The sequence below is a fragment of the Alligator sinensis genome, unplaced genomic scaffold (assembly GCF_000455745.1).
Source record: "Alligator sinensis unplaced genomic scaffold, ASM45574v1 scaffold677_1, whole genome shotgun sequence".
In the NCBI taxonomy this organism is placed as follows: Eukaryota; Metazoa; Chordata; order Crocodylia; family Alligatoridae; genus Alligator; species Alligator sinensis.
In genome coordinates, this window is record NW_005842276.1 from 1,673,729 (window position 1) to 1,682,084 (window position 8,356).

The following is an 8,356-nucleotide window of genomic DNA, read 5'->3' on the forward strand; positions in this document are numbered from 1 at the left end:
GGGGGAGAGGCAGCAGCAGCCAGAATTACCAGCCATAACAGGTACAAGCTACCAGGCACATGTGCGGGCCAAATGCAGGAGTCATGGCCCCCTCCCACCCCATCAGTATACGCTATTGCCACTGGAAGCATGGAAGGGGGAAGCTAGAGAAACCCGTGCCAAACTAAGGCTGGTCTAGTTGTGGATGAAGCCTACAGGCTCCAAGTCAATGTGACAAAACAGACATGAAGCAGGCAAGGCAAGGGGAAGCACAGCATTGGTTGGCTTGGAGACCACTGGAGGCCCTGTCCTCCCCTGCCATCAGAACAGTCTGAAACATCCCTCACTTTAAACACTAACACTGAAGCCCATTACCAATAGGGTTTTGTTTTTTTTTTTTTTGCCAGAGCCCTCCATGGATTGACCTAGCAACTCATCCAATGCGATATCAAATGAATGTTAATAGTAACCTCTGGACAATGTAACAGGTTTCCTCCCTGTAATACAACCTGGCAAGTGGCTTGTTAGACTTTACAGCAGCAACCTTAGGGGCTACCAGGCCTCTGGGTACTCCACTGGGTGTGTAGGCTCTTAGTTTCTGGCTCCCTGCTGTTTGAGCAGGGACCCAGCAGCCATGCATCCTCCCAGGGTCACAGCATGCCAAGATACACGCACGCGCTCCTTTGTTTGGCCATTACCTTTGTAGCATTTCTTATCACAAATTGCCCAGTTGTCTGGTCCTGGGCCAAGCATTCCTTATATAGTACACCAATCCCTGGCACTGTTTCCTTATAAGGAAACTGTTGTGCCTTGTTCACCTAGTCCCCATTCACAACACTTGCATCTCCCACTGCCACAGAAGATGCTCTGCTCCATTTTGTTGCTTAATTCTAAGAAGGCTAGACTATGGCTAAAAAAGCCTTAGCATAACTTAGTTTGCCTGCTACACTCCCATTCTTGATGCCCCAAAATACAGTAGTATCATACAGAGAAATTGTTGACCTTTCACATGCGACTCAAGGCATGTGGGTTGCTGCCACATCCAAGCCACGCATATTCTCATGAGCAGGCCACCAGGCCCTATGTAACTTTACAGGGGGTTTTGGAGGAGAGCCTTCACCTCTTCCTCCCTTGCTCTAGCTTCAAGCCTGGTCAAGAGCTCTTGCATCTGGCAAATGAGCACACACTGGATCACTGATGTGACTCCCAGAACCAAGGCCACCACAAGGGCGTGTAAAGCCACATTAAGGATGTGCGTTGCAACAGATGACCAACCCAACAAATTTTTCCACCTATGGCACCGAGTAGCTTCTTTAACATTTTGTAAGACTGAAATAGTCTCTCTTGATTTTTTTTAATCACGACCAAGGTCCTATTAGTTGTGTTATGGACCTCCTTGACTTTTTTGCTGCAAGGTCAGATCTTGTAAGGTTTTGAGTAGGTTGTCAGGCTCCATTCTTAACTGTATTTTTTTTAAAGTCCTTTTCATGAAGGTTTTGAAGGTCCAGTTGGTTCTATGTTGACATACCAATGGTTGGGTATAATTAAAAATCACATCAATAACATTTCACAAACACAGCAAATGCATAACAATTAAGCTTGATTGTTCTTTGTACCAGGAAGCTTCTTGATGCTTTAGTGGTGGTCTACATCCTTTCAATCTGCCATGCCTCTACAGGTGACATTACACCATTTCTGAGGCAATTTCAGCTTTGTTTTTAACCATCTTTTAAACAAACAGGTCCCAGGTTTAGGGAAGCATTAACTCTGCAGGTACTTGTTTCATTTAAAACAATGGGTTAAAGCATCTCTCTCATCCTGCTACATTGATGTTATAAATAGCTTTTAAATACAGAAGAGGTTCTTTATTAGCCTTGAAAAGATTTCATCAGGTTGGTTACTAGAAACGGATATTACTTTAATAAATGCCATTTTGCCCAATAAGTAAAACTTACAACTTGAAACTTTCATACGAATTGCTGCCCTTTGTTTCAAATATTAGAACTGTCCAGCCTGGATAGAACTATCCCAGTCAGGGATCCACAGACAAGTTCAATTTTTAGAGGGGATATTATCAATGGTTTATTAACAACTTTATGATATTCATACGCACTTAAACTTTTGACAACTTAAAAACAAACCTAACCAACAAAATACCAAGAACCCCACAAAACAAACAAGACCATTTTTGTTGTAGTGGTAAAGACATGGCTTAGGTGAGGAAGACTCTGTTAATGGAAATGAAGCCGTGGTCTATTCAGTCACCTTTGCAGAAACCATAGTGTAATCAATCCAGTAGCAAAAGAATCACACACACAAGCCTGCCAAGGAAAAAACTCCTCACAGTGAAATTATTCATACTTACACATTTACCATGCTGACATGTGCAGTGGAAATGCACACATTGCAGTTCTTGGGGTGGAGTTTGTTTGTTTTTTTAAATATACATGTTGAGTGACAAGGATCATTTATATTTTCAAAGGCCCATTTCACCATTTTGGCTATTGGAATTGGGACCTTTAACCTCATTTGGAAAAAAATTGAGAGAGATGCCAATACCCTTGGTATAATTTAACTAAATTGACATTTTAAGAGATGGAGTTTTTCCTTTAGGGGAATAATTTTTCCCCTCAATTTTTACTTGGAAAGCTTTTTTCATATTCTTATTGCTAAAGCATTGAGAAGCCTTCAGGATATTTGGATAAAGCAATACTGTTTCCCTGAAAATAAATTTAAAATTATACCAAGAAAATAGAAAACAAAACAAAGCAAACACAGTATTAGCTAAATTTAATACTGAAAACCATTTCACCCCCTGCTGCTATAGCTCCTACAATTTCAGGGTACTTTGCTACAGTAGTTGTTACTGAATTCAAAACTCTGAAGTCTATCGTTAGTTTTTAGGTGTTCCTCTTTGTCTTCATAAAGAGACCAAATCTAGCAGTCACACACTAAGCATTTGTACTATCATTCCCCAATTTAAACTATTTACTATCAGTTATAAACTTATTTCAGCTTCTATTGAATATTTACACTGCCTTTGTGGGGGGAGAGTTGTCTCTCTCCATCAGAACACATCAGTATTTTGCCACATTTTAACTCTCTCTCTGCCAGAAACTTAGAAAATGCCTTAATTGTCTTGGTTAACCATATCAGTCACAGCAAAAGCCTTAATAAGCTGTTAATACATCTCTTTCTAAGATACCCACACTATTTCTGGACATACCTCACCCCCGTTACCAGTGAGAGTGCAAGCACTTATACTTCCAGTCTCTCTGCCTTCAACACAGGCACAAAGCAAACAACACTGCTTCATTCTGTTTTGTACAAACACCTTAATCTCTACAACGCAGCCCAGTTTTTAGGTTTTACTTCTGTTACGAACAAACGTTCACACAGTTTGTAGCACAGAGCTTACGAAGTCAGTGGCAGAAAAAACTATCAGACCAATGACAGAAGCTATTGTACTTAACCAAAACAAAGCACAGCAGGACCTCAGGCGCTCAGAGCAAGTCACAACTAGTCCTCAATGCAACTGCTCTAAAGCAGTAGTTCCTAAAATTTCCTTCTAACTCTTTCCTCCTGCCCACCCTTGCATCCAAATGAGCTCTGTTAGTCTGTTCACTGCCTTTCTTTCTAAACACTTTTCACATCATGTTCTCCTCTGCAGTCAGTCATCTTCCATGTTTCAAGAGTCATCAAATGATGAGGATTTTTCAACTACTTAACTTGCTCCTCTGCTTTTTTCCTCCCCTCCTTCTTCCCCCCCACAATTACAACCTCCAATCCCCAGTTTTCAACTTGTGTCTTACACAAGTTTAACCATGAATCAGGGCCAGCAAATTCCAAAGCTAACCAAGGGCCCTTTTTATCCGTTTTCAGTTCCTCTACATAATACTGTAGTGCTACAGGCACCATTTATGGGGGAAAAAAAATCCCTGTCTCACTACCCTGCCATGGGACATCCGCAACATCCACCCTCTTTTTTACCTGTGTGTTATTTGGTTTGAACCTGGTCACCTGAGAGGAGAGAGAGAAATTCCATTGGGAGGGGGAACTCCCTCTTCCTTTGTCTTAGGTAGCTCTGGTTCCTCCCCCCCCCACCCAGAAGATGCTGAGTACTTTTAAAAGGTTTGGTCTGCATCCAATACTGCCTGTTTCTGGTTGGGACTTCGCAATGATGTCATGAAAGTTTTAAATGGGCATCACTCCATTTTGGAGAGGTCAGTAGTCTTTGGGACCCTGAAACTAGCAACAAGCCTTTTGTTGAGCCATTAGGCTCTAGGTGAACATGCAAGTAACTTAATCTGAAATTACTGGCTAAATTTCAAGTAAATAAACTAGATACATACCAAAAAAGGGCCAACCAGCCCATTCTGTTTTGCTTAAGTAGGTTTTCTGTCAATTTTCCATTGTTTTGTATTCCTTCCTCACTCTCTTCCTCTTTGATCAATAAAGCCATCTGTTATAGCACTCCTTGCTGTAAATGCTATGATGGTGTGACTAGTCTCTAAAGCCCTGTTTCACTCAGCTGGCTGGCTAAGATGGGCATGGCTTTTTACTTTTCTCCCATATAGGAGGCTACTTGCGAATGCTTCAGGCTAAAAAGTGCCCCAAAATACCATGGTGGGCTAAGCACCTGCAAAGTCAGAGGGTCTGTGCACCCAACAAGGACCAGGGCATAGGTGGTGGCAGTGATCACCCCAGGCTTGTGGGTGTGCTCCAGAAGGGGGTTGGCCAGGCTCAGGCACCCCAGGGAGAGATGCCCAAAGTGGGATTTTGGTCAAGCAGCAAAGAGTCAGTGAAGTAGCACTCCTCTGTGGCAGGACAGTAGGGGAACAGCAACATAATGCTTTATTATACAACTTGCCCTGAACCACTCCAATCATGAATTAGCTCTCCCTAGCATCCCTAGTGCAGGTGGCAAAGGGAAAAACAGAGTTCCAGTTAACCATCTTCATTCCCCAATCCAAAAGTTACTTTACTTACTGCCTGTAGTTTCCAACTTGATGCCGTTGATCCATCTCTGGCTCCTGCCTGGCTTGCCAATTGTTACTACTGGGGTTCTTTTTACCAGAGTCCTGCAAAGATTGACACAGCAACTCAACTGTTGTTGTAAAATAACCTCCAATATTGTCTGTAGTTTTATATTAAAGTTCTTCTCCCCGTAGTATGACCTGACAAGTGGCTCCTTAGACACTACAGCAGTGACCTTTGGGGGTACCAGGCCTCGAGTCTTCCACTGGCTGCATTGGATCTTAGCTTCTGGCTCCCTGATGTCTGAGCAGGGACCCAGCAGCTGCATCTGTCCTCCCAGGGTCACAGCATGGTAACACATGCGTGTTCCTTTGTTTGTCCATTACTTTTGTAACTTCTCATCCCAAAACAGTCTAATCCCCAGCTGCAGACCCAGCATTTCTTATATGGTACACCAATGCCCTGGCACTGTCAGGCACATTCCTTATAGGGAACCTGTTGTGCCTTGTTCCCCTAGTGCCCAATCACAGTGCTTGCATCTTAGTGCCACAGAAGGTGCTCCGTTTAATTTTGTTGCTTAGGAAGGCCTGGACTATGGCTAAAAGGCCTTAGCATAACCCGGTTTGCCCGCTACAAAGCCATCTTGGGCTACTCCAGCCATTTCCACCACAGCTACAAGCTGGAGGCTACCAGCAGTCAACATGATGTGAACCGTCTTCCAGCCACAGCAGGTGGTGCATGGGATCTTCTACCTGGATTTAAGTGGGGCTCCATCCTCCCCTTTACCCCACCCTTACCACATCTACAGCCAAGATGACCCTCCATCTCTGGAGACCTTGCCTATAGACGTCTTCTCACCTGTACCATCCTACTTCTTGAGGGTTGAAGACCTCCTGACCACAAGTTCCTTACACATCCTCCTTTAACCTTGGACTAGAGCCTTTGTAACTAAAAAAACTTGCCTCAATGCTGAGGTAATCAGGAACTTAAGGATAAATGCCAATGGCAACAGAAAGTAATCAGCATCCACTGATGGGCCCCTGGGGTTCATCTCCCAAGCCCCACAGGTCCTGGGGCCTCTCACTTTCCCTGTTTAAGGGTAGACAGGTGGGCTCAGCAGCTCCCCCTTCCACCCTGGTGGTTATCTTGTGGGGCCCTCTGCTGGGTCCCTGCCCCTTTCCACCTCCACCCCATCTGACCTGAGGCTGGATGGTCTGGTCCACCCCTGGCATTGCTATCATCATGAGCCTTGGCTGCTTCGCATGGCTCTCCCTCCTGGCTTGACCTCAGGACATCATAGCCTCACAGCCCCAAGCCACCACTTGTCTTACTGCCTAGCGAGACCCCTGGCTTCCACTCCTCTTCATGGGATCCCAGTTGGCTCAGTGCTGCTGTGGCACTCTGCTCTCTTCTCTTGTCCCCAGCACGACATGCATCCCTCTTACTGCATTCTGCAGTGGGGTTGCCAATTCCTCCCTAGGTGCCTTGGTGGCATGCTGCTCTGGGTTCTTCACCACACTGTGACCTTACCTGGGAGGAGAGCCTGGCAATCTCCCCAGCATGCCACCACCACTCCAGGTCCACAATGCTTCCTGGGCTCCCTCTGGTGGTGTCCTCTGGCATTTCCCTGCTGCCATGCTCTCATATTCAGCCCAGCTGTGTTCCTGGCTGCTTTTTCACCAGCCCACACTTCTGCCTGGCCCCACCCCATTTCACTGCGTGTTCTCAGGCAGCTCCAAAACTCATGCACCTAAGCCTGCCATCTTAGCATCTTACTGCACCAACTACCCATCACTTCCCCTGCTGTAAGTAATGGGGCAAGTTGGGGGCTCTCCCCCACAACCCTCAGAAGCACGAGGCAGCAAGGGGAAGAGAAGCCACCCTGGAAAAGCACAAGAGGGAGAAGAGAGACCTGGAGAAGAAACAAGGACACCAAGGAAGAGACTAGACAAGCTGGAGAAACGCCTGAAAAAACAAAACAAAACAAAACAAAACAAAAACAAGGGGGAACAAAGAGGCTGCAGAAGCACCCTGGAGACTGAGGAAGCAAGAGGGGAAGCTGGAGAAACAGCTAAGCAACTAAGAAAGAGGAGAGAAGTGTGAGAAACACCTGAGATAAAGAGAAAGAGAAAAGTGAAGCTGAAGAAATGCCAAGGAGGGTATAAGAGCACAACACCTGCCAGTTGATAACAGACAAATTTATGGATACAGGAGTAAAAACAGAAAAGCAGCAATACAAATAATCAAGCAAAAGTTCGATATCTACCAATCCTAGGGCTGTCAGAGTCAAAGTACATCTGGTCAGGATAGCACCTCAGTGGAGCTTGTATCTTGGCATCCCACCTCCAGACTGCTGATACCCAAGTCCCACAGACCCCCTCCAGTGGGGTGCATGAGACAGACTGCTAGTATGCCCTTAGTCCATGGTGGCCTCAGGGACCCTTCCGGGGGGGACGGGGAGAGATGAGAAAGAGTCCCTCCCGTTACTCCTTGTTCTTTGTTTTTCTCAAGTCTCTGCTTTTGTCTTCTCCTTCCCCCTTGACGACTCTTCATTCATGGCACTCTGGTTGGTTGTTGCTCTCTGGTCACATGTCCATGCAGCCTTCCGGGCCTGCTCTTAAATTTGGTCTCTGGGGCCCTGTAGCTGGTGTTACTGATCTCCTGTTATGGGACAGTATGGTACATGCTTCCCTTTGGTTCCCAGGCTGTTTTCTAGACTTTGTCCTTCTAGGCTGTTTTCTAGACTGCATCCAGTTTCCTAGACTGTTAGATAACCAGTCTGCCTTGAAGGCTGTTATGTCATGTCATGTTATGGCATGCCCCCCCTCAATTCTCAGGCTCTGTCCATCAATTGGCCTTGTTGTGCTAGACAGCCCATCTATTATCAGGGCCATGAGAAGCTGTGTGCACCGCCCAAGCTCTTTAGAAATCCATTTAACCCCTGCTGCCCATCCTGACCCCTTCTAATCCTTGTATCCAATACTTAACAAGCTGATCCCATTACATAGGAAGGGAAATAAGGGGGCAAAAGAGCCCCCTTGGCTGAACCAGGAACTCCAGGAGAGTCTGGGGGCAAAGAAAGATGTATAGGCAATGGAAGCAGGGAGCAGCCACCAGGGAGGAATCTCTCCCCCGGCATGCTATTGCAGGGAATCAGTTAGACAGGTCAAGGTGGGGCTTGCGCTCAGGCTGGCTTCAACAATCAAGGACAATAAAAAGTCCTTCTTCAGGTATATAGCGGGCAAACGGAAAGCTCAGAGCAACACAGGGCCCCCACAGGACAAATCAGGACAGTTGGTGGTTGATGCGGGGGGGGAAAGCAGAGCTCTTCAATGAGTTCTTCGCTTCAGTATTTCTATGTACTGACCAAGCCAATTCCCCCACCTCGATCACTGACAGA

At 45.8% G+C, this 8,356-nt stretch overlaps 1 long non-coding RNA gene across 1 annotated transcript in view; it reads right to left on the reverse strand.

The window, feature by feature from the left end:
• Window positions 1–1,293: 1,293 nt before the first annotated feature.
• The window catches only part of LOC102378543, a 35,639-nt gene continuing 28,576 nt past the window's right edge, over window positions 1,294–8,356 (reverse strand). Inside the window, exons 2-3 of the long non-coding RNA XR_001358373.1 lie at window positions 4,969–5,060; window positions 1,294–1,493 (exon numbers count right to left, since the gene is read on the reverse strand). This is a non-coding gene — a long non-coding RNA (uncharacterized LOC102378543). The remainder of the gene's footprint in view (window positions 1,494–4,968; window positions 5,061–8,356) is intronic.